Source organism: Columba livia, chromosome 16, assembly GCF_036013475.1.
Source record: "Columba livia isolate bColLiv1 breed racing homer chromosome 16, bColLiv1.pat.W.v2, whole genome shotgun sequence".
Taxonomy (NCBI): Eukaryota; Metazoa; Chordata; class Aves; order Columbiformes; family Columbidae; genus Columba; species Columba livia.
The window spans coordinates 3,637,950-3,659,968 of record NC_088617.1 but is presented as its reverse complement, the minus strand read 5'-3'; the positions used below and the strand labels follow the sequence as shown (position 1 = coordinate 3,659,968).

At 42.6% G+C, this 22,019-nt stretch overlaps 1 long non-coding RNA gene across 1 annotated transcript in view; it reads right to left on the bottom strand.

Annotated features, from left to right (window-relative positions):
• Positions 1-22,019, bottom strand: part of LOC135575561 (uncharacterized) — a 199,049-nt gene that overhangs the window by 71,747 nt on the left and 105,283 nt on the right. The window contains exons 5-6 of the long non-coding RNA XR_010466536.1: positions 1,735-2,040; positions 1,399-1,510 (exon numbers count right to left, since the gene is read on the bottom strand). This is a non-coding gene — a long non-coding RNA (uncharacterized LOC135575561). The remainder of the gene's footprint in view (positions 1-1,398; positions 1,511-1,734; positions 2,041-22,019) is intronic.

Here is a 22,019-nt window from a genome sequence, read left to right as displayed (position 1 = left end):
AGATGCTCAAGTGTACTTGTGCAAACTAGCCTAGTCCTGCAGGGCCAGTCCTGAGCTAGAGCTAACAATATCAGGTGAAACTAAACTGCTCCCTAATCCTGCACCACCCGCCACAGCACTCCTGGTTCTGTCAGGCTTATTAAATTGCATGGAAAGCTAAACCTGAGCTGGGTCTCTGCATCTGCACCATGCTGGGAGCAATACAGCCTGATCTGGCACACAGAGCTTCAGGGACACCTGCACGACTCTGCATTTTGACCCCGGTGCTTTTGGCACAGGACCGGTTCCTGGCAGAGGCACATCAACATCTCTGCACCCTGCTCCTTGTTTTTCCTCTGTTCACATGGAAATCTTCTGGTTCTGACAGAGCACATTGCTCCAGACTCAGCCTCTGCTTTCACAGACGCAATCTCAAACTCTAAACAGAATCTTATCTCCGGGCTGAATTTGACCCAGTGCAAAACAGGAACTACAATCCCCTCCAAGCATAACAGACAGGACAACAAAACCCTTGGAAAATGTTGGTTTTCCCATATCAGAAGCCCAAAACCACATTACACATATCTCTTAATGAGGATAATAAGCTTTAACTTAACAGTCTCTGAACCAAGCTCATCATCCACTTAGAGTAATATTCCCTTCAGTGCCTTGTAGGGCATGTTGGGATAGGCTGGCCAACATTTAACACCTTTGCATTTGCCAGCATTTGTTCCTGGCTCAGAAACAAACGCAAAACACGCTGAAGATTTCCAAAGGGTATCCAAGTGGGGCGGGGAGCTGATGCAAACGACGCTGACGAGCTCATTGCAGCGCTCACACCCCTCCTCACCTTACAGGATGCTTAATTACCAAGGACTCTTGTGGGATTCACACCTACAGCTCACAACTGCTCTGCTGGCATTGAGACTCGGCGAGCGCTGGAAGGTGCGTGGGGTTCCTTCCATCTCCCTCCTCCTCCTGAATTACTGGAGAAGGTTTCCCTTCCTTCTTCCTCTTATTTTATCTGATATCCCACAGACCAGGTGTAGAGCTGCCTGGCTCACCTGGCTGGCAGATTCGCACTGAAAACATCCAGGCAGCTCATAACCCTTTTCACCGGGATTGCTTTTAATCCTGTGTAATTGAAAATATCAAACGCCTCATTTTAATATGTTGGAAACTTCTATGTAAAGCCCTAGAGACTACAAGCAGAGCCCTGCTGTCGATGCAGGGTTTCCCACAGCACATCACTCCACCTGCCCAAGCTCCTGCCTCGGCGCAGCCACATCACCAAACGTGCTTGTCAGTGTTCAGTATTTCTGTCTGAGGACACAGAGTTTTACATAATTCAGCTCGGGCACCATTTATGTCTTGAAATGTGATTTTTAGCTCACTTTCCTTAGCTTCCAAATTACTTACAGCACTTGCGTACCAATGTTCAGAAAATTGTCTTGATCTTTTTCAGATATCCAGCTTCACGCCTTGTCCTGATACCATCTTGCAGGAAGGAAGTCCACAAATTCACCTTGCTCTGTATAAAGATATATTCACTTGTTAGAATTAACATTATCTTTTTAAATTCTCTTACCAGACAAGCACGATTATTAATCTTTTCTGGGCCTACAGCCTGTTTACTCAGGTAGTTTCACTTAGCAATCAGGTTTTGAAACCCAGAAACAACCTTATCAGCCTATTTATAGCAAAAGTTAGGAGCAGACTGGCCAACGTTTTGATCAAGATTTCTATAGAACTCACCAAACTTCTTTTTTTTCCATTTTCTAGTGACAGGGAAACAGGCTTTGATTATTTTTTTCTGCACATTTGACTATATTCAAATTTCGTAGCTTTACATGAACGTATTTCAGCTGGCAGATCACTTGTGAACTCTTCACATCGATTATCGACCTGTGCTGCACAACCGCTCACGTCAGTGACACGGAGCTGATTCTGTTCCTGGCTTGCCAGAGTGATCACTTCTATTTGGAAGGATGGTTTCAGTGGCGCACAGACAACCATTTTCATTAGTATTGCTGATTAATTTACCTTCTTTTCCATTAATTCCTATAAAAAGAAAATAAACAGTGATATGAACAAACTGGATGAGGAAAGAAAGTGACAGTTGAAGATTTTGTCCTTAACATCATTAGTATTTCCCAGTGAAAACACTTGTGCTATTTTGACTGGCATTCCTCACAGGGTAAAGTGCTATCCCGGCTAATGAAAGAGAGCTCAATGTGAATTTCCGTTTTTTACTCAAATATGGTTTTATTTATATTGTTTCCACATTTAAAAGTTAGAGACCTATTCCCTGATAAAGAGTTGATGCATATTTATATTTACCTGACCGGAAACTAGTGATAACTTCTTTATCTGTCAAATGCTGCATTCATGAATAATGATGTAGGCAGATATAAAAGACTTTAGAGATCAGTTTTTAAAAAATCAAATGCACTCTTATAACCAAATTTAGCCTTTAGCTGTTCTGTATTTACCTACATATTTTTCAGACCATTAACTAAATGCCCATGCATCGACCAATTAGTTAATGAGCAATGTTACTAGAAGGAAATGCAATTTTCCAGAAAACTGAGAAACTATGAACACTGAAAGAACAAATCAAAATAAACCAACCAACTTCAAACCTCTCTCTTAGTATTTGTTAATACCCATGATTGTAAAGGGAGAAAGAATAATACTGGAGGAAACGTTTATCTCCTACTCAAATGGATTTGTAGCTCAGGTCACTGTAATATACCACACTCTAACATGTTTCACCTGAAATTTCCAGTAAGGCATAGAGCTTTTTTGGCTTTCTACAGGCATCAACTACTAAGTCTTTTGAGCCTCTCCTTAAATCTCAGCCTTTAATACTGCTGGGTGTCACAGCACATACATAGATTTACTGCTACAGCTCTCTTTAACCAACCAAAAATAAAGCATGGCAATATGGCATTGCCACTCTGGGGAACAGGCTGCTACAAAGATGTACTTGCCCTTGAAATTAATTGTTGATATTTTCCCAGTTTTTCCAGATCACTAGAATATACACAGAGAGGAGAGAAATAAGACAGGAAGAAAAAGAGGGACTGTTTGTAAATGGAGACAGATCCTTCTTCAGACGTCATTCAGGGGATATCTGGTTTCACTGGTCAAGTACAGTTTGTCTAATCTGACTTCAAAATCATTGTTTGCCCCTTAAAATACCTTGGTTGTATGAGACAAGATATGAGTCTCTAGGAGGCTGGCAGGGTGAAGAGAGGAAGAAAAGGAGGGAGACAGAAAGTCAACAGATCAATAAAAGCACTTTAGGATAATGGGTCTACCTCCAGCAGACCAGGTCTGGCTTCCAGGCCAGCCCCAGCACTGCCAGGAAACGTGCATTTGCATGAGTGAAACATTAAATCCACAGCGTCACGGCAGAAGATGAGGTCCTGGTTCTGTCCCCATCCTGTTTTGGGGGTGTATTTCCCTTCCTGCTCATCCTTGTTAAGACCTGGTGTCCTGACCATAGTCAGCAGGACCAGAGTCAGGGAGCCTGGCCAAGTCGAAGACATCTGCTTGCAGCTTTTTGGAAAGGACAGGAAAGGAAAGCATTGGGAGAGAATGGAAGGCACAAAAGTGTATGCACATTGGTTCCCCCCACCCCTTTTTCTTCCTCCATGCTAGGCAGTTAGATGGAAATAACAAAGTGCCAGAGTCAAGTCAGAGCTGATCTTCCAGGAGTCAGCACCAATTTACTGCATCTGGGCACCACCTCCAAAAGGCTTTCCAACTCGATAGAATTTTATTATAGTAAGGGCCCCATCTACTGCCAAAAATTTGCAGCAAACCACATAGTTAAATAGCTTTTGTTTCATTAAAACACATCCATTAAACAACTCCCAACCATTCCATTCTACTTTCCATTTCTCACCCTCATCCCCACACATAAGAGAGTACCTATGAGCACGAGCCAGCTTCACCAAGCACAAGCACGATGTGCAAGTCAGTAAAGGTCTCTCTGCTTTTTATATTGCTCCGGAGGCTTCACCCACCACGGTGACTGTTCCCCTCTCATAGACCCCACACATACTGGATAAAAACTAGAAAGCAGCAACAAGAAATGGATTTCCCAATCCATGCTGCACAGCCAACCCATCAAGCAAATCTCCCCGTGGACTAGGAAACATAAAAAGTCACGCAAATAGATTTACTTTCTTAGTGTACACATACAACCTGCAATTGAAAGGGTTAGAGCCTACTTCTATATAGCCCAAAGCTTTGGGTTGCTCAGGAGTATATAAGAATACATTTGAAATCCATAATCTTGACTATAGCACAAAATCAAGTATTGGGAGCAGAAGAACTAGGACCTGAGTAGACAAAAAAGTTAACCCAAAGGAACAGAATATTTATACTAAAATAAGGTGGTTAACTATGGGGCCTGGGTCACTTTCAAGGTTTACCTTATCCAGTTGAAGTTACTCTTGGACTAGGGAGTTATTTTAGAAGCTACGAATATTTTTCAAAGGAATGTTTTCCCTTGTTAGCACAATAAAAAGTCACGCAAGAGGATGGCCCTATAGCTTGATACCTAGAAGCTCTGCTGGGGGCCAGCACTTCTGTACAAAGGACTTTAATTCACCGTAAGGTGCAAGAGCTCGGCAGGAAGCGAGTGACAAATTCCTGCTCCAGAACTGCCCATGCAGCCACCCACACACCACCCTCCCAAAAAGAAAGCAGCAGCTCTGATTGCCCATGCAGAGTGAGGGGAGTGCAATAAAATGAGGAGAAACTGTAATAACACAAACATCAAATATTGTTTCTCTTTAATTACCCTCTCTCAGTATCTTCGCTCATCAGCTGGAACTCCCTGTTGCTTTTCTAAAGTAAACAAAATAGTGAAGTTTTAATACTGGCCCGCCTCACTTCTCCGCTCTGACTAATTGCTGAAACTGGCCATAAATTGCCCGTTTTGTGACATTCTAAATAGCCTCATTTATTCTGGACAGCAAACATCTGTTTTTGTGCGCGCACACGCACGTGCACGCTTACACAAACATGTCCCTCAGTGCCTGCTGCAGGGACAGTTGGGGCCAGGGCGGCCCGGGTACAATTTCAGCCCCATATTGAGTTTTGGCTGGTGTTGAGGTCCCCGAGGCTGAAGAGAAATAAAGCTCTCAGAGGGGAAACGGCATGTAAACACGGCTTTTATGTTCTCCTGCATGGAAAACGTTCCCTTCAGAGGCGGCTGGTGAAGGAACCACGTGAGGAAGGGCCCGCTGGCGTGCAGGGTGGGAGCAAGCTCGCTTGCAGCCAGGCAGAGGGAAAGATTGCAAAATGCATCTGTACTTTCTCCCTTCTGAGCAAACAAAGCCAGTTTCCTACAGGTCTGCACAACCAGCAAAAGAAGAGGATGGCCAGGGCAATGCACACGGCCCAACCACGCAACGCCATTTCAGACATGAAAATAACCTCACTTCGCACATATCATGTGAACCTGACATAAGATTAAATTAAGGGAAGATCTGACCAGCCAATCTAGCTTCATTTCTTCCTCTCATAAAAATGAATAACATGTAAGTAATACTTTCATCATGGTTACTGCAACTGCTTTAGACATAACATTCAATAAGCAGGCTATTTAATTTTAATCAGTGATTTATGTCATAGGTACAGGTCCCAACTTGTTGCTCACTTAACACCTATGCTATTTTTTTAAAAACTAACTCCACTATTTTTCATCAACACGTCGATGACAGACATGGAAGAAGGGGAGAAATTCCCCTCTCTGTGTAACACACACACTTTCCAATGAATGCCGAGTTCTTGTCTGAGGCGATGATGCCCTTGGCTCTCTGGTGGTGTGACCAGCACAAGCCCCTTCTTTGGCCAGTGGTGTCCACCCAGGGCAATTCGGAGCCTCATCTCCACCTCCACCCGCTCCTGCCCTCCTGCAGAAAGTGGCACAAACCCACAGGAAAACAAGAAGGGCTCTCTGGGCAAGTGCAAAAATTCACCCCGCTCGTTGGGGAAGATGTTCGGATGCACAATTCATACAGGATCATCCATCAAGACGAAAAAATTTTCTCAAGAACTCTGATAGCGGAAAATATTTGAGGGTTCTTGAGGAGTTTTGTCTTTGTTTTTTTTCTTCATTTCTGGTGGGAAAGCTTATGCCTTTAATTCTATAACTATAAACTAAATAATACATCAGGGTTTTTTTTTTCCTGTCAGGCATGGCAATGGTACTGAACGTATGCAAAGTTTCCACTAAAGGTTTTTGTAACTTAATTTTCCTCTAGAGACTAGAGGAAGCCAGATATTCTGTTTCTTGCTGGAACTTGGCTGGTAGCCACACTGCGCTCCCTTTCCCTGTCATCCACCCCCAGCCCCCAGCACTGTTAATCAGATGGCTGTATCTTCCCTATATTTCTCCTGTCAAGCTATTAAGGGGATACAGAAGAGAGAAAGAAGAGAATCAGCTGAGATATAAACCAGCCCAGCTCCCCAAGCGCTTCTCCCCCTTTTTAAGGTTGTGCTTGCTGCGTTACCGCACACACTCCCATCGAAGCGAAGGAGCGGCGTGTGCCGAGCGTAAATGGCTGAATTTTGTTTCCCAAATGAAGAGGGGCAAGCAGAAATTCTTCTGCATAGAGCCATCATGGATCTGTAAAAACAGAAAACCGCAGCACGGAGAGGGAGAAAGAATCACTGAGCCCGGGCTATACGCTTGGAATATTCCACGCTCCTGCCCGCACAAAGTGCAGTGCTGACCGGAGCTTTGTGCCGCTCAATAGCAGGAGGTTATCACAACTCTGCGAGTTTTGGCAGCTCCCTTTGGTAGGAAATTCCTGGCAGGTGGTCATCAGCAATTGGAGGTGGCTGTTTGGAGAAAAAGCTTTATGAGGTTCACAAAGAACCCCCAGATCCAAGTTAGACTTAGGGCTGAAAACACTGATTTTTGTCTCATCCCTCACTCATCTTTTGTCTTTGGGGCACAACAGAAATGCTCAGTCCAGCTCACTCAGCTTCTGTGGAAAACTTTGCCTCTCATGGAAATGTTCCTAGGGCACCCCTTCTTCACTAAGAGAAAAAATAAACTCCCACCTTGGGATACCTTAGGATTTGCGAATAGTTAGATACCAACATTTGCAGCTGGGTGTACCTCCCATGCTTGAACACCTCAATAAATGAGGGAGCAGGGGGGGAAGCTAACACGGCTCCAACACCTCAGAAGCAAGAACTGCTGCATGACTCCGGCTTAAATTTTGTCTTTGTAACCAACCAGGTAGCAAAATAAGGAAGAACACTATAAAAACACTTCATTTTTCTAGTAATTTGAGAGTTTCTGACTGCGTGGGAGACCAGGCCCTGAACTCCAGCAACAAACTGCACAAAGATTGATTTTACTTTAGGCAGATCTATTTTGCTGTCCAGTGCTCCAATTTTAAAAAGTACTTAGAGAGGATTTTAAGAGACACTCTGTGAGCTGCTGAGCACCTCATCTGTTTTGGAAAATTGAATTTAACTATTAAAAAAAAGCCCAACTTTCTTGGGTAATCCCTCAGTTCCTTTGAAAACAAATGGTTCACGTACTAGATAAACATCAGTGGATAAACATGATGGCACGATGGGTCACTAGACAGATTTTTTCCAAATCTACGTTGAACAGAGAGAGGAAAATCAAATTAGTTATCAATACCCAAGCTCCTTATTCAGGCAGAACATTTACTCACTTCAAGAAGTCTCAGACTAAGGAATGAACTGACAATGCCTGAATGCACCTTAATGAAGTGTTTGCTCTAGCCACCCCCTCTCTGGGAAAGTCTGAGCTGATTTCTTGGGTTTTAGACATGTTAATAAAATATCAGTCCCTTCTCTTTGGGATTTTTATTTGCTTTTGTACTTAGAAAAGGAAAATAAATTTATGTAAGTACTACTGCTAGAGAATATTCAGCAGCTTGTGTTTTTAGAGAAATGTTTGACTGCAGAAAGTCCACGTGACAGGAGGTGAGAAAGAACACAGGAATACTTGTGGACACCCAAACAGCAACACACGTCCACGCAAGGTGTGTGAGTAGGAAAAGTGCAACCAAGTTCCATCACAGCCCTCAATAACCCACCGGGACACAGCTCTACCGTGTTCACAGAATCACAGAATGGTTGTGGTTGGAAGGGACCCCTGGAGATGCCCCAGTCCAACTCACCTGCTAGAGCAGGGTCACCAGAGCAGACAGCACCGGAAGGTGTCCAGGTGGGTTTGAATGTCTCCAGAGAAGGAGACTCCACAATGTCCCTGGGCAGGCTGGTCCAGGCTCTGGAACCTCAAAGTAAAGACGTTTCTCCTCGTATTCAGATGGAACCTCCTAGGCTTTGGTCTGTGCCCACTGCTCCTCACCCTCTCGTTGGGCACCACTGAACAGAGTCTGGTTCATCCTCTTGACACCCACCCTGGAGATATTTATCAGTATAAATAAGATCCCCTCTCAGCTCATCCAGGCTGAACAGCCCCAGATCTCTCTGCCTTTCCTCATAAGAAAAAAGCTCCAGACCCCTCATCATTTTTCTGTCCCTCCACTGGACCCATTCCAGCAATTCCTTATCTTTCTTAAACTGGGGAGCCCAGAAGTGGACCCAGTAATTCCAGATGTGCTTTCACCAGAGCAGAATAGAGGGGGAGGACAACCTGCTGGTCACACTTGTCCTAACGCACCAAAGCACACCCACGTGAGCATCCTTCCCAGCCATGCTGCCCTTGCTGCAACCTTTTCCCTTTCACTCGCCCTCTCTTCCTTTATCTCTGTTCTATAACCATCATCTCCATCAGCATAACTCTTTAAGATACACCTAGACATCATTTTGCCAATGAATGCATTTCACACAACATTAGTCATATTGTACTGTGGATAATTTTTATGATATTGCCGTGCCTCTCCTTCATACATTGTTACAGTTTAATTTGTACATATTCTGCTGCTGATGTAGTGTCACTCAGCTGTAACCAGAGAGAGCATGATGGTTCTGTATTATTGCAACACATCTTTTCTTAAAGAAAAAAAAAGGCAAGCAAAAAAGCAGAAAGAGACTTTTTCTTAGGAGCTTTGCTTTCTAGGATTAGTTAACTGTAGATAGGTCTGCCTGCAGGGTCAGCAAAGAGACAGATCCCAGCTCTGCTAGGTGGAAAAGGATTTAGATTCGGGGTTACATCTCAGGCCCATTACATAAGTATATGCTGCAAATTTGTGGTTTGAACCAATTTCTCACAAAGTTCAGGGTAAGGGTTTCAGATCTGCAGGAGTTCCTCAGACCCTCTTGAGCTGCTTGTCTTCACCAGATGAGCTAATACCAGCTATCTGCTTCCCTTCCAAAAAGTGATACCCTTTTTGTGGTTAGATTCAATGCTATAGATCAGTTTTCAAGCCCAGGCATCAGTTTTATAGCACGTTTAGACACAAAGAGCAGCACTGCTAAAGCCTGTCAACTCTTCTAGGTATTCAACAGCCAGTATCAGCACCTACACAAAGAACCGGCCATGCTATTTTTGGTGCTTCTGCTGAGCGATCGAGTCTTCCATATGGAAATGTTTTGCAAAAATAAGGGATTACTTGGAAAGACACTGGGCTAACCCTGCTGAGTATCTGCTTTTCTTCTTTTAATTTCTACAGCATGGAATGTTACTGCTGGTATTTTGGACAGTGACCATAAGGTCATAAGACTGAGTGATTGAGACTCCCTCAGCTCTTTGTTTACCTCTTGAAGACAAAACAATTGATAATTTCATCTAATAAACAAGAGCTTTGTTTAATTCTTTAAAAATACTAATTTACTTTTAAAGGAGCTAAGTTTGTCCCACATACTTGAATGCTGCCTAACAGAATATATTCCCTTGAGTAATGACATCTAATGGCATTTTTTTCCAACCAATCATAGTGGTAAACTGTTATTTTTTTCTCCCCAATTGATCTTAATCTAACACTTATAAAAACATTGCTTGCCCTACAGATTTATTCTTCCAAGTCAGCTATGTTAAGCAGAAATGACTGGCTTGTTATGCTGTACCATAAATAAAGATATTTGGCTCTAAAGATAAAATAATGAGTCGCTAAAGAAGAGCTAATCTCTTGGTCTGAGATCTCTGAAAGCATTTTGGTGCCTTGAAGGTCTTGGGTGCGCAACTCCCTGAGTTGTTATGAAATAGCCATGTTATTGTGGGCTGAGAGAATGCCAGTTCAAGGAGTGCCCTCTGCTCTATTCCCAGTTCCTATTCTGAAGAAGTAATTCAGTATCTTAAGCCTCCACCATTTCTTTTAAGGGTTTTTATCACCTTCTCTGAGGACTAATCACAGTAAAAGGCGTTGGCATACCTAATGTGCTTTGCCCTAATCCTGTAACATGGGGAGATGCAAGGAGAAACTACGATGGAACAATCTTCTGCTTTTATTCCTCTTCAGATCCTCTAAAACATTCATTCACAAAAACAGTCCTGAGAAGAGGAGAAACACAGTCTTCTTCTAAGTCTACCCCAAATCTCTCACATCAATTGCTCTATCAAACAGGTGTTAAGAAAACAATTTAAAGGGAACAAAGAGATTAAGCTCCATATCTGAAACACCTCTAACACCAGCCTGCACAGGGCTCACTACATCCCTATGACATGCCCAGTGTGATCTGTTTGGATTGGAGCTATATTCAGCTCAAATTTATCTAGACCTATCTACACATTTGTTCAGACGTGGACTTTGCAAAATACTCTACACCTGTTCATGCTATTTTATTAATTGGCAGTCCTATTCAATGAACCGTAATAGTTTTGGTGTGAGACAGCAGGTAAGCTAGAGCTATGAGGCTGACGTACGGACTAACAGGATCATCTCATACGGTTAAAAGGTGTATACAGTGATTCTGCAGACTCCATGGGTTTCAGGCCTGACTGTGAAATACTACAGAATGAGTAATTCTGAAACATGGCAGCTTGATGCTGTGAAGAAAATTACTCGACACCATACCACTCTACATCATACCAGGGAAAAACAAAACATACTGTAAGGTTAATAAGTCTCAAATTCTATCTATGAGGAGATGACTGAAAGAAAAACAGCTTGTGAAGATGTAACTATAAATACTTAATCCTCTTTAGACTAGCAAGCCAATTTATAATCATAATATTATTCATCCTACACTTACAGGAACCTGTTATGTTAGTACTTTCACACAACTAGAGCACATACCCCTTGACACGTTGACATTCACGTGGCTTCTCTAGACAATGGTGCCATCTAGGAGACCAAGCCAGGTATCTTCCTGCTGCCTACCAAGTCCTAGGTAGGTCTCCCGCCTTATTTTAAATAGAGCCCAAGAAATGAGGTCAGATATTTGAAAAATAAAAGTTTCTCCCCAACACATATGGCATTCTTCCACACAAGAGCAAACCCAAGCCATGTCAAAATGTCCATAAGCACTTGGTCCATGTAGAAGTTCTTATCATGCTTTGTTCCTGTGAATCAATTCTTTCAATTAAGGTAGCTGGGGGATATAATGATGTTTTTATTTGCAATTAAAGCTTTAAATTAAGATCAATAGAGGCAGCTACAGCCCTACCATACCAACAGCCCCGAGATGTTAATAGATTTTTAGAGAACACACTTCTGGAACAAACCCATCCATTTTCTATTAAACATATAGTAAAATATCAGAGAAAAAAAAAAAGACTGAGGCCTTAATACAAGAAAAAGACTCAAGAAATCTTACTATATATGTCTTGTTTTATTTTTAGGCATCAAGCCAGCAAGGCCTTCTTCCCTATGGTTGCCTTCCCTATGGACTTTCCATGGTCACATCTGGAATAAAGTGGATAGGAACCAGGCCAGGTCAAAGCTGACTCCATCAGAAGAGGAAAGGAAAATACACATCTATTTAGTTACCATCCTGTATTCCTGACTTCTTGTTCACTGTAAAATTTTGCTGAACTTGAACCTTGTGCCATAGACAACTTTTATTTGTTTGTTTTTATTGACTAGTCCAAGAAAGAACGCTGCATACCTACCTATGCAATGCTTTCAGCTTGCATAAATTGCGACTACAAAAAATAAGATAGCTGTTAATAAATGGAAATTTTATTCCAGTTTTCTAGGGAATTCAGGCTGTTTACTCTGTTTTTAAGTAACCCCACAAAAAAACAGGCATGAGCTTGATCTTTTCCGAGAATGAAATTGCAACAAAAGAACCTATTTCATGAGTTTCACATTTCATAGCATATTTCACAGTTGTTGTACAAGTTGTGGTAATATCTGCTGTGATTTATAGAGGAACAGTGCTGTAAGAAACCTCCCTTCTAATTATAACTGGTTATGAGGTACATCACTCATATCAGACTGAAATTTACTTCCACCTCAAACATGATCTCTTTTTTTGCCTGTTTATTATCATAAACTGGCCACAGAAATGCTGATAAAGAGATTACAGAAAATGTTATTATTAACTTAATCCCTTCCCAGTTGGAGCTCCTTATTTTAATCCAGACTTATTTTGAGTCTTTGTTTACACATTGCGATGTGTCAGGCAGCAAACACTATAGGAGTTGTGCAATGAAAGCCTTTCCTCTTCCATGTGCTACATTAGGCAGAAAGGCTGACTTTGACATGATTGCAAAAGAACCTATAAATCCAATGATTCCCTCCACAGGCTGTATATGTTCACACGCATAGTAGATGTTTCCTTCGAATGCAAAACATGCTAAAATTTGTCCTAAAAAGCACTTACACTTTGAAAACATACCTTAATTCTAAGAAGGAAAATGCCTGGCACCTATTCTGGCTGATTTTGAATTCATATATATTTTAAATCATCTATATACAGTAAGCTGTGCATTTTTATACAGTAGAATGATAACCATTACCATTCCACTCCATCTACTCCACTGATGGTCTTGCCTTATTGGCTAGTCGTGTATAGTGCACTGCCCCTCCTGAAATTCATGCAGTAATTCTAATTTTTGTTGTTGCTGCTGCTGTTATCTGGATGCAGCGCTTGCCATGAAGACACCACGGTCTTACCCTGTAAACATAATTGATACTATTGAAGGTAATGATTTAGGGTATCATCCATCTCCACTACAGTTTGCCATTACACGACTTGTTCCTGGAGGTATCTGATTTGTATCATAGACGAGTTGGCTTGATTGCTGTTTTACCATAGAGTAATAGTTTCCCGGTTTCCGCTGACATACCGAGTCCCCCTTGATCACTCAGGTGATCAGTCAACACACAAGTTAATTATTGGTGAAGGGGTGTCTGAAGACCAAAGATCAAAAGATACGCACGAGGTCTTCTCCAAGTCATTATTCACCTTCTTAAGCATCAAGCAGTCAGTTCAGATCCTCGTCTCCTGCACTGTCCCTAAATGAAGCGATGTAACAGTAGGAAACATGAAGTAGAGCAGCTAGAAGACACAAAACGAAACCTGTGATTTCTCCAAAAGAGAAAAAAGAAATCCACGTGGGCCTGATTATCTGCATGGGGAAAATAGAGAGTACTCTCACTCAATTATTGTTTACAATAATAATCAAGGGTAGCTGTTTAGATGTGGACTATCTGACAGATTCCCAAAAGGCTCTCATTTGCTTCCCTGGTAAAATTTCTTAGGTTTTAACTGGCATTGCAAGGAAATACTTTCAAATATTGCTATTATGTTTATTGCCATGCACAAAGAACAAAATTTATTGACAGAAATTAGGAGCTACTGGACAAAAACATTAGAAGCCTTTCCAAAACATAAAGGAAAAGCAGTTCTCCCCAGATCTTTTTTTTCCATATTTCAACCACTCTCAAAGCTCAAATACACGCATTAACATTACCAGCAGCTAATTACAATTGCTACCTTGAATTACCCACACGAGACTCACATCCCGCACTCCTCTGGGGAATGGGCATCACAGCACCGCAGTCTCTCTCCTGCTCCAAGCCCCCAAGAGCTAAACACAACACGTTGGACAAGTCTCCTGAATAGATGGGACAGTACAAAGGTTGTGGTGACACGCTGCAGCCACAGGGTTATGATTTTGCTGGGCAGAACAAAAAACAATCTCTCTGGGGGTAACAGGTTGTGCTCGCTGGAGGTTTGGGTATCAGCTCAATACCAGCACCACTGAGCTACACCTGTATTCACCCATGAAAACTGTTTGATCCGTCTCTGTGGTTTTCACGTTACTAGATATAAGGAGATCAAACTGAGCAATATGCCTCAAAGGTTTACTTTCGCAAATAACATCATCATTACCCTACCCAAAGTCACCCTGCCTTTATTTTTAAGGCCAAAGGAACTGAATCACCAAGTTGCAGATTTGAAGAGATGCTACGTAAGGTCAAACATTCAAAGGGCTTTGCTGCAAGCATAACTCAGTGCACACAATTCCACATATGCTTGCTTCCATATGAAAATAAATGCTACAGATGCACAACCCACTTGCACGTATCTGCACATGCCAAAGGGATTTACACATGTTAATACTTGGAAAGCAAAGTGAGAATGTATATAAAATGGCATGCACAAAGTACATTCATCCATGTGCATATCCCTCTGGAGGCATCACTACTTGGATGTGTTTCTAAGTGGAAAAGCAGTTTAAAAATTTATATGTCACCCTCTCTCCAAAACCTAATGACTACAGCCTGTTAATTACACTGCATCTGTTGGAACCTTTAGCAAATAAATTGTGAACCTGATCTATTATTTATAATGCCAATAGAAATTACAATTAATGTCTTAGAGTCACACTTCTGCAAAGTGGCAGCAGAAGTAAGGCATGCCATGCTGTCCCTGTCCTGCAACTTCCACACGCAAGTACTACATATTGTGACAAAGCAGCTATAATAACCTTTTCTAAATTTTACTTTCTTCAGATGGAGAGAAAGCAGTGAGAGAATATAAAGACTCGCATAGAGGAAGGAAAAGAACATTAAAAAAACATTTGAAATGTCACTTACAATTAGTCCCAAAGTAGCTGTGAAATACTGTAGGCCACATATTACCGTTGCTTTTAGCCAAGTTTCCCACAGCCTCATATTTACTGGTAGCTTTTCAATGCCCAACTAATAGGTGTGTGGCAGGGATAGGAGGGAGAGAGGAGCCTCAACACAGCTTTGTCGTGAATTTAGGCTCTAATTGTGGCATTTCCTGGTGTGAAATCTGGATGGATTTGCCAAATCCCCAGGATTTTAAGGCACTTCAGTGCTGGTGCAAATGGACAGAGCTGCCGATGTGTCCATGTGTCGGGAGGCAGCTCTCCATCCTGCCCTGCACAGAGCTCTGAAGCACAGCCCCGCTTTTTCCCCCACCTCCCGTACCCTACAAGCACTACCCAGATTATTCTTGCTACGGTTCCTCCAATATAACAATTCAGCTTTCTAGCAAAAAATAGATTTCTGCCACCCGCAACAGCTGGCTCAGCTGGATCTCTTCCTTGCCTTTCTAAAACCAGTGACAACAGTTCCCCAAAGCAAATGGCAATTGTCTGGTGTAAACTGAAATGGAATTGTCACTCTCTTCTGTGTAACAGAAACAAGAGCCTTTGCATCTCATTATCTTGCTATGGGACCTGAGCGTTAGTTAGCTGTTCTTTTTATACTGCCATAGCCAGCCCGCTCATTCACCAGAAAGCAAATAATCACTCAGGCTGAAGTTTATGAAACTTCTGGGATTCACAAACGTGTTTCATGAATTTCTGGCAGTTGTCTGAATATTCACAAATAATGTGATGCCGGTAATCAGAACAAGTCAAACTTGACACTTCTATTCATAGATCAGGAGATGTTTTATTTTTACTGCTCGAACGGTTCTGTTCCCAAGCACGACTAGATTTGAACCACCAACCTGGAGGTGAAGGGACCTTTATTTAATGTATTTGTTTCGGTTTATATGAAATATATTAAAAAAAGTGTCTATCCAGGACTCTAGCCACCTTTGCCATATGTTAATAAAACAGGCCAACTCAGACAAAAATAATCTCAGCAACTTCCAAAAGTCAAAGGAGGCACAAAAAAGCTTCTTGGCAAAAGACCTCAGAATCTTTCTATATAAACTGAAAACTTTTGCACACACTATTTCTTTCTTCTCCAGAGCCTGGGACATGAGGAGATGTGTCCCTCGGGTCCGCAGAGTTGGACCCTCTCAGGCTGGAGTGGAAAGAGAGCATTCAGCCATGCTCCTGCCAAGGAGATCTATGCAGTATTCTCTCCTTTAAACCGAGGGGACTTCTGCCAAAATGCCTCTGTGGCTTGCAGCTGCAGCGGTATCACTGGGGAGACAGAGCAATCTATTAAAGCAAAGAGGATCTAAGATCCAGGACCTTATGCCAAGAATCTATTTTAGCCTCCCCCGCAAGCCCGCAGACACCGCATAGGTCCTGGAGCACCAGCGTTAAGTGCCTATGGTGAAAACTCCCACTCATCACTCCACACACATGGACAGCACCATGTGGACCAGTGTCCCACCGCTGCCCCATGTCCCCTCCGCACGCTGCACGTGCACCCCAGGTCCAGGGAGCTCTCCCACTCCCACATTACAGACCAGTTGCATTCAACCCGGTCCTCCCACGGTCAGAAAAAGTGTAGATTTATGACTTCAAAAATAGGAGAGGGAAGAGAAAATTCAATCCATTGACTTCAAGGTATAAAAGAAAAAACCTTATTAGGACTTTCTATCTCGAGGTAGAAGGGCCCTGCAGACCAAGTTCTGCTCTCCTGCTGCTGGCACTGTCCCTTGTGGTGCCAGCCAAGAGCACCGTTCACTGTCCCACTCAGCCATCCTCTGCCCTTTCCATCTCCTTTCAGAGTGGCCACAGGGAGACAGACAAGGCAAGGACACAGAAGGAGGCATTTGTTTATAAAATCGGCTTTTCTTCTCATAGTCAGAATACACAAGACTTGTAATTACAGCTTGGTCACTTATTGACAATCCCTGTTCTTCTATAGAAAGATCCCTTCCAAAGTAAACACAAAAGTATCAGCGGATCAGCTCTTTGCTCTTTTGAATGCTGCAGAAAAGAAGTGCCCATAAAAAAGGTTGCAAGAGCCCGTTGTTCTCTGACATGCTCTAGGGTATATTTTCCAAACCCTCTATGCAAACAAAACAACACATTCTCTTTTTTTTTCCCCACCAGAGGCTGACAATGTTAGGAAATGTTTCCATTTAAAACATTGAGCTGAGGTTTCTCTTGGGCAAGAAGAGCTGGTAGGATACAGGTTGAGCAAAGACCAGCGGTCCCTGTTGCATCCATCCGCCCAGCAAGATGAGCATCCCACCAGCAATACCCGTGTTTGGGGGATGCTGCGTCCAAAAACATGAACTCTGAGCTTCTGTTCCAGCCAGAGTGGATCCGGATCAGGAGCAGGATCCATTGCAACCGGGCACTCAGAGCACAGTCAGGCTTCCTGCCCTTCAGGTGTCTAAAAAAGAACCCAAATGGATTTTCTCCTGGACAGCCAAGCATTTAAACGGGATTATTAATCAAAAGCACCTCCCAATTTAAATTGCGTCCTGCTTGCCTTCTGACACTTACCACTTCAATAGCATAATTTATAGCTCCGCTGTTGCTATATGAAGCCCTAAGGAGAACTGGCTCCTACAACATGTTGCCACTACATTTTAGCCAAGGCTGAACGTAGCTGCAAATCTCTCTGCAAAATACAGCAGAGAACTATTAAATGCACAACTTCCCTGGCACCAAAATGTTATTCTTTTAGCAGGTCTGCTTCTTCCCTAGGATTCTGATGAATTGTGCTCTGCTGTGTTACGAAATACACCACGTTTGGTGTGATACACAGAAAACGTCTTTGTTTAACGCAGCTTATCTTTTATCATGTCACTTTTCTATTGGATTTCTTTTCTGTGCACTGGAAGTGTATTATTGTGACAGATACGCTGCTTTACCGGGGGGCTTTGCTATGTGACCTGCAGTGTCAGAGTGAGGATCAGATCCTCCCTGAAACACAGGCTGGACAGTCTGATACAACACAAAGGAATATGGAGCAAATAAAGCAGCAGGAAAAGCGATCCAGCAATGCTCCCATCTAAGTGGGCTGCAGAGGCATGATCCAGCCTGAAACACACGCATTCTACATAAAACTGAAAATGTTACTGCTGTATGATGTTCATTATTCCATTTATACACACTTACTAGAGTTAACATGAGAGCTCAAGAAAGACAGGTAATACCACCAGCACATTCATTTTTCTAGGAAGGGGAAATGTCGTAACAAAGCACACACCAAGCTGGAGTAGCTCCCCTCTCATCATCATCACTCTTGACATTTCTTCCAGAAATGTCAGAAACCAGAACATGTGGTAAATAAAACTGCTTGGCAAGGAAGGTGCTAGCATTGTACGCCAGGTGCAAGGATTTGATTTTCTGCTTCATCATGAACCTCTGCAGACACCTGACAGGATGAAGCCCCATGAGATACTGGCTCTGGTAGCTCACCACTGCTGCAGTCAGCACGGGGAGCTGGTTCAGCAAAGATCTAACAAGAGCTAGGTGGTAAAGACAGACTTCCCATCTTTGTTTCCAGCAGTAGCTCTGCCTAGGCAGCTCAATATTTGCGCCTGTCACCACTTGAGCTGGGCTGAACACTAAGCCTTGCCTGAACTTATCGAAACAGGCTTTCATCTACCTAAAGCCCTTGCAGGACCCACAGGTGAGTGCCAAGCGCTCCTAGGTGGGCTGCCTGGGCCTCCTCTCAGGCCGAACCATGCCATGCAGATGCCACCGCTGCACTCCTGCAGAAACCTCACTTCTCATCAAGAGGGCTTCACGTAAACACCTCATTTCCAAGAAGGAGGTTGTAATTCCCTGGCTTTCCATCTTTTCTTGGAGGTTCTCTCCACTCCTCAAAACCTTGGTATTTCATTGAAAGAATAAAAGTTGCATTGAGTGAATGGGCAGAGCAAACTTGTGATTTTATCTTTCATCTCATGACCACAATGCTCAGGGATTTCTGCTACAGCCCTGTGGGCTGTTTTCTGTAAATAATATAATGTGAAAGACAGAAGCCATTCCTAAGAAAGATGATGTCACAGCTTACGTACCTTTCTGCTGGAGCAAAGGCAGGTTACCTTGAATTTCTTTGGCAACATCGCAAGCCTCCAAAAAAAAAAAAAAAAAAGGACAAAAGCTCCTTTTAGGACAACTTGGAGAAGTCAGAACATTTTTTCCTGGAAAAGACAAGATTTGGCCTCTAAGCCTCTTGTACTCAAATCAGACATCCTAGGTAGCTGATTGAGGTCCCAAACCCAGGATGAAGTTAGGGGCTGCAGTGACAAAGTCATTTCTCACCCATGACACATTTAGTATCTGCTCGTGTTTTCTGAGCTTAGTGGCTTGAACCGGTCATGTCTTTTCCCCATAAGGACACACAGGTGGAAACCAGCATCTGACAAGCACATTGACCCAGTCCAGAGATACAACTATCACTTAGTAAGGAGAAGTAAGTAGATTGTATTCCAGTGCAAAGTAAAGCCCCAAATTCCCTCAACAGTGGAGAAATTTGTGAGTTCCGCTCTACGTCTCACTACCTCCTCTGCAAAGTACAGAGTAGCACTTAATTCAATAATTACTTTATGGAAAAGTTATACCAAAGCTTTTTTCAGGTTCCTCTATAAAGAAGACCATGCAAGGACCTAAGACTGGTACATTTTAAGGCCCAGCACCTCTGCTTACCCGCACCCCTTGGCAGAGGGGACCAGCCATGCCTGCTTCGATTCCTTATAGCCAGGCAGGAGAAGATGGCTCATGTGCACATGGTGCTTATCCTGCCGATCAATTAGCTTCCTTCCTTCCTGATAACCAAACCACTTACATTATTAACAGTCTTATTTAAGATCTGTGGAAATAGTGTCTGTTCCAAGCAAACCAGAAATATCTCGACCTAGATACTGAGAACAAAAATATGTTGAGTAAACTTCAGGATTGCCAGTTCATCCATCATTGCACTTGACATTGTATTGAAGGATCAGAGCAAAACTATTTTACCCAAAAGGTTCTTACACCAGCATATTTATTCAGTGGATGAGAGAGAAAAGTCTGATGCTTTTCTCTTCTCAATTTGGATGAAAAGGAGTGCATGTTATAATTCGTTAAAAAGGTACATGAGTGGCCTATGGACCCCATTTGATGACTGTAGGTAGCAAATATAATTATACCATAAAGCACAAATAAATATAAGACTCATTTATATTTCCTCCTGAAGAAAAGAGAAACATGATGAAAAGCAAAAGGACACAAAGAGTTATTTCCACCATGTTACAAATGCGCACGCTCGAGACAGGAACCTGCACAGTAAAAGGTGGTCACTGATGCAGAATGGTTCAGTGAACATTTTCAGAAGCATCATCAGGCTGTTGCTTCTTTTGGCTTTACCAAACACTGGGTGCATGCAGCACCTTCAAGAAGCAAGGTCTTATTTCCTTCAAGGTCTGTTTCAAAATTCCAAACAGTCTCTAAGGCAAAGGCATACCTGCACAACTTGTATAACATGCCCAGCTGCAAAGCTAAAAGAAAATCTGAGTGCCCAACCTTCTGTCTGGAAACTGAAGCCCCATTGAGTCTCACAGTCTAATTTAGGAGATTTCTGCTTATTCCTCTTATACATGTAAATTGTGGTGCTTACCTGTACACTTCTCAGTAGGTGGAATATTTTAACTATTTACCTACCTAGAGGACGTACCACTTACCAAAAGGTACAAAAGAAGGACTTTAAAAAAAGATCAAATACATCATAAGCTTGGCAGACACTGTAGCCCTGAAACAGCAGTTTGAAACTTGCACCATAACAAATCTTCTCCTATACATTATCTCACAGGAAACAACACATGATAAATTCTTAGCACAATGCGATTCCCCTCCTTCCTCCTCCTCCCCACTTCAGAAAGATTTAACATCTAATTCAGCTTTTGACGAGCTGCTTCATCACTGCGGGAACACTGTTGATCTCTGTCGGAACCCTGCGGCCTTGGACAGAACAAACTGAAAGGGAAAAAAAAATTTTGGCTGTCTGTAATGATAAATAAATACATTACAAGATACAACTCTGGGGAATGGAGGCTGACACTGACTGAGCACTGTGACCTCCACACAACTGCCAAGTCTCAGCCATTCAACAAAAGTCAACTTTTGTTTGCTTTCTTCCCCCCGCAAAGACAATTTCTTAAAGTGCAAATGCAGGATGGAAAAGAAAAAAAACCAAACAAGATAGAACTCCCAAACTCTCTTCATCTGCCCAAGGCACTTGAGTTTTGACAGAACAGTATTTTGTTTCTTTGGTCTCCTGGAAATTAGGGCAAACAAATCCATACTGTTAAATGAGGAGAGGTGGCAGCAGGATAGGGAATCTGTGCCGCAGGGAACACTCAAATCCCTGCCTTCATTCAGGCTGGTTCTCGGTACCTATTTGACTTTGTCCACTTAAGTCCCACTCACAAAATAAAATCAGTGTGGCAGCTGTTTGGTCTTTCCATCAATGGTAACAACAACAATAAGGGAGGGAGCAGTTGGTTATTCCATCAGCTAATCCACCCGCTGATCCCTGGAAGCCTCACACACTCGAGTCAACCTATCTCCTAGAATCTGCTTTTCAATATTCGATTCCCATTTCTCTTGAATCATAACAGAAAGGTGATGCCTACTGCCACCTCTCCTCAGTTAACAGATGCACAAAGTGATAAATAAAGTGTCACAACAAAATCAAGTGGAAAGCCACATATGAACTGCAAGTGTCAACTCTCATGTCTGCACTGTGCTTACCATAACATATTATTCTATTAACTCCATGTGCTTTATAGGAACCGCAGAGGGTTCAGCTTGATCAAATAAGTTCACGGTCAAACCCTCAGGGCTCATCAGCACCTTAAAGCAAAGTGCATCACAGAAAGCCCTGCACTAGCACTGAAGACATTCCAGTGCAGAAAGAGAAGATCCTCACCAGCATGGTGCTAATCAGCCCCGTTAGCTTGTTGAGCTGCTAATCTCAGGCACAAAGTCAATGCAGCTACACCACTCCTGAAGCCCA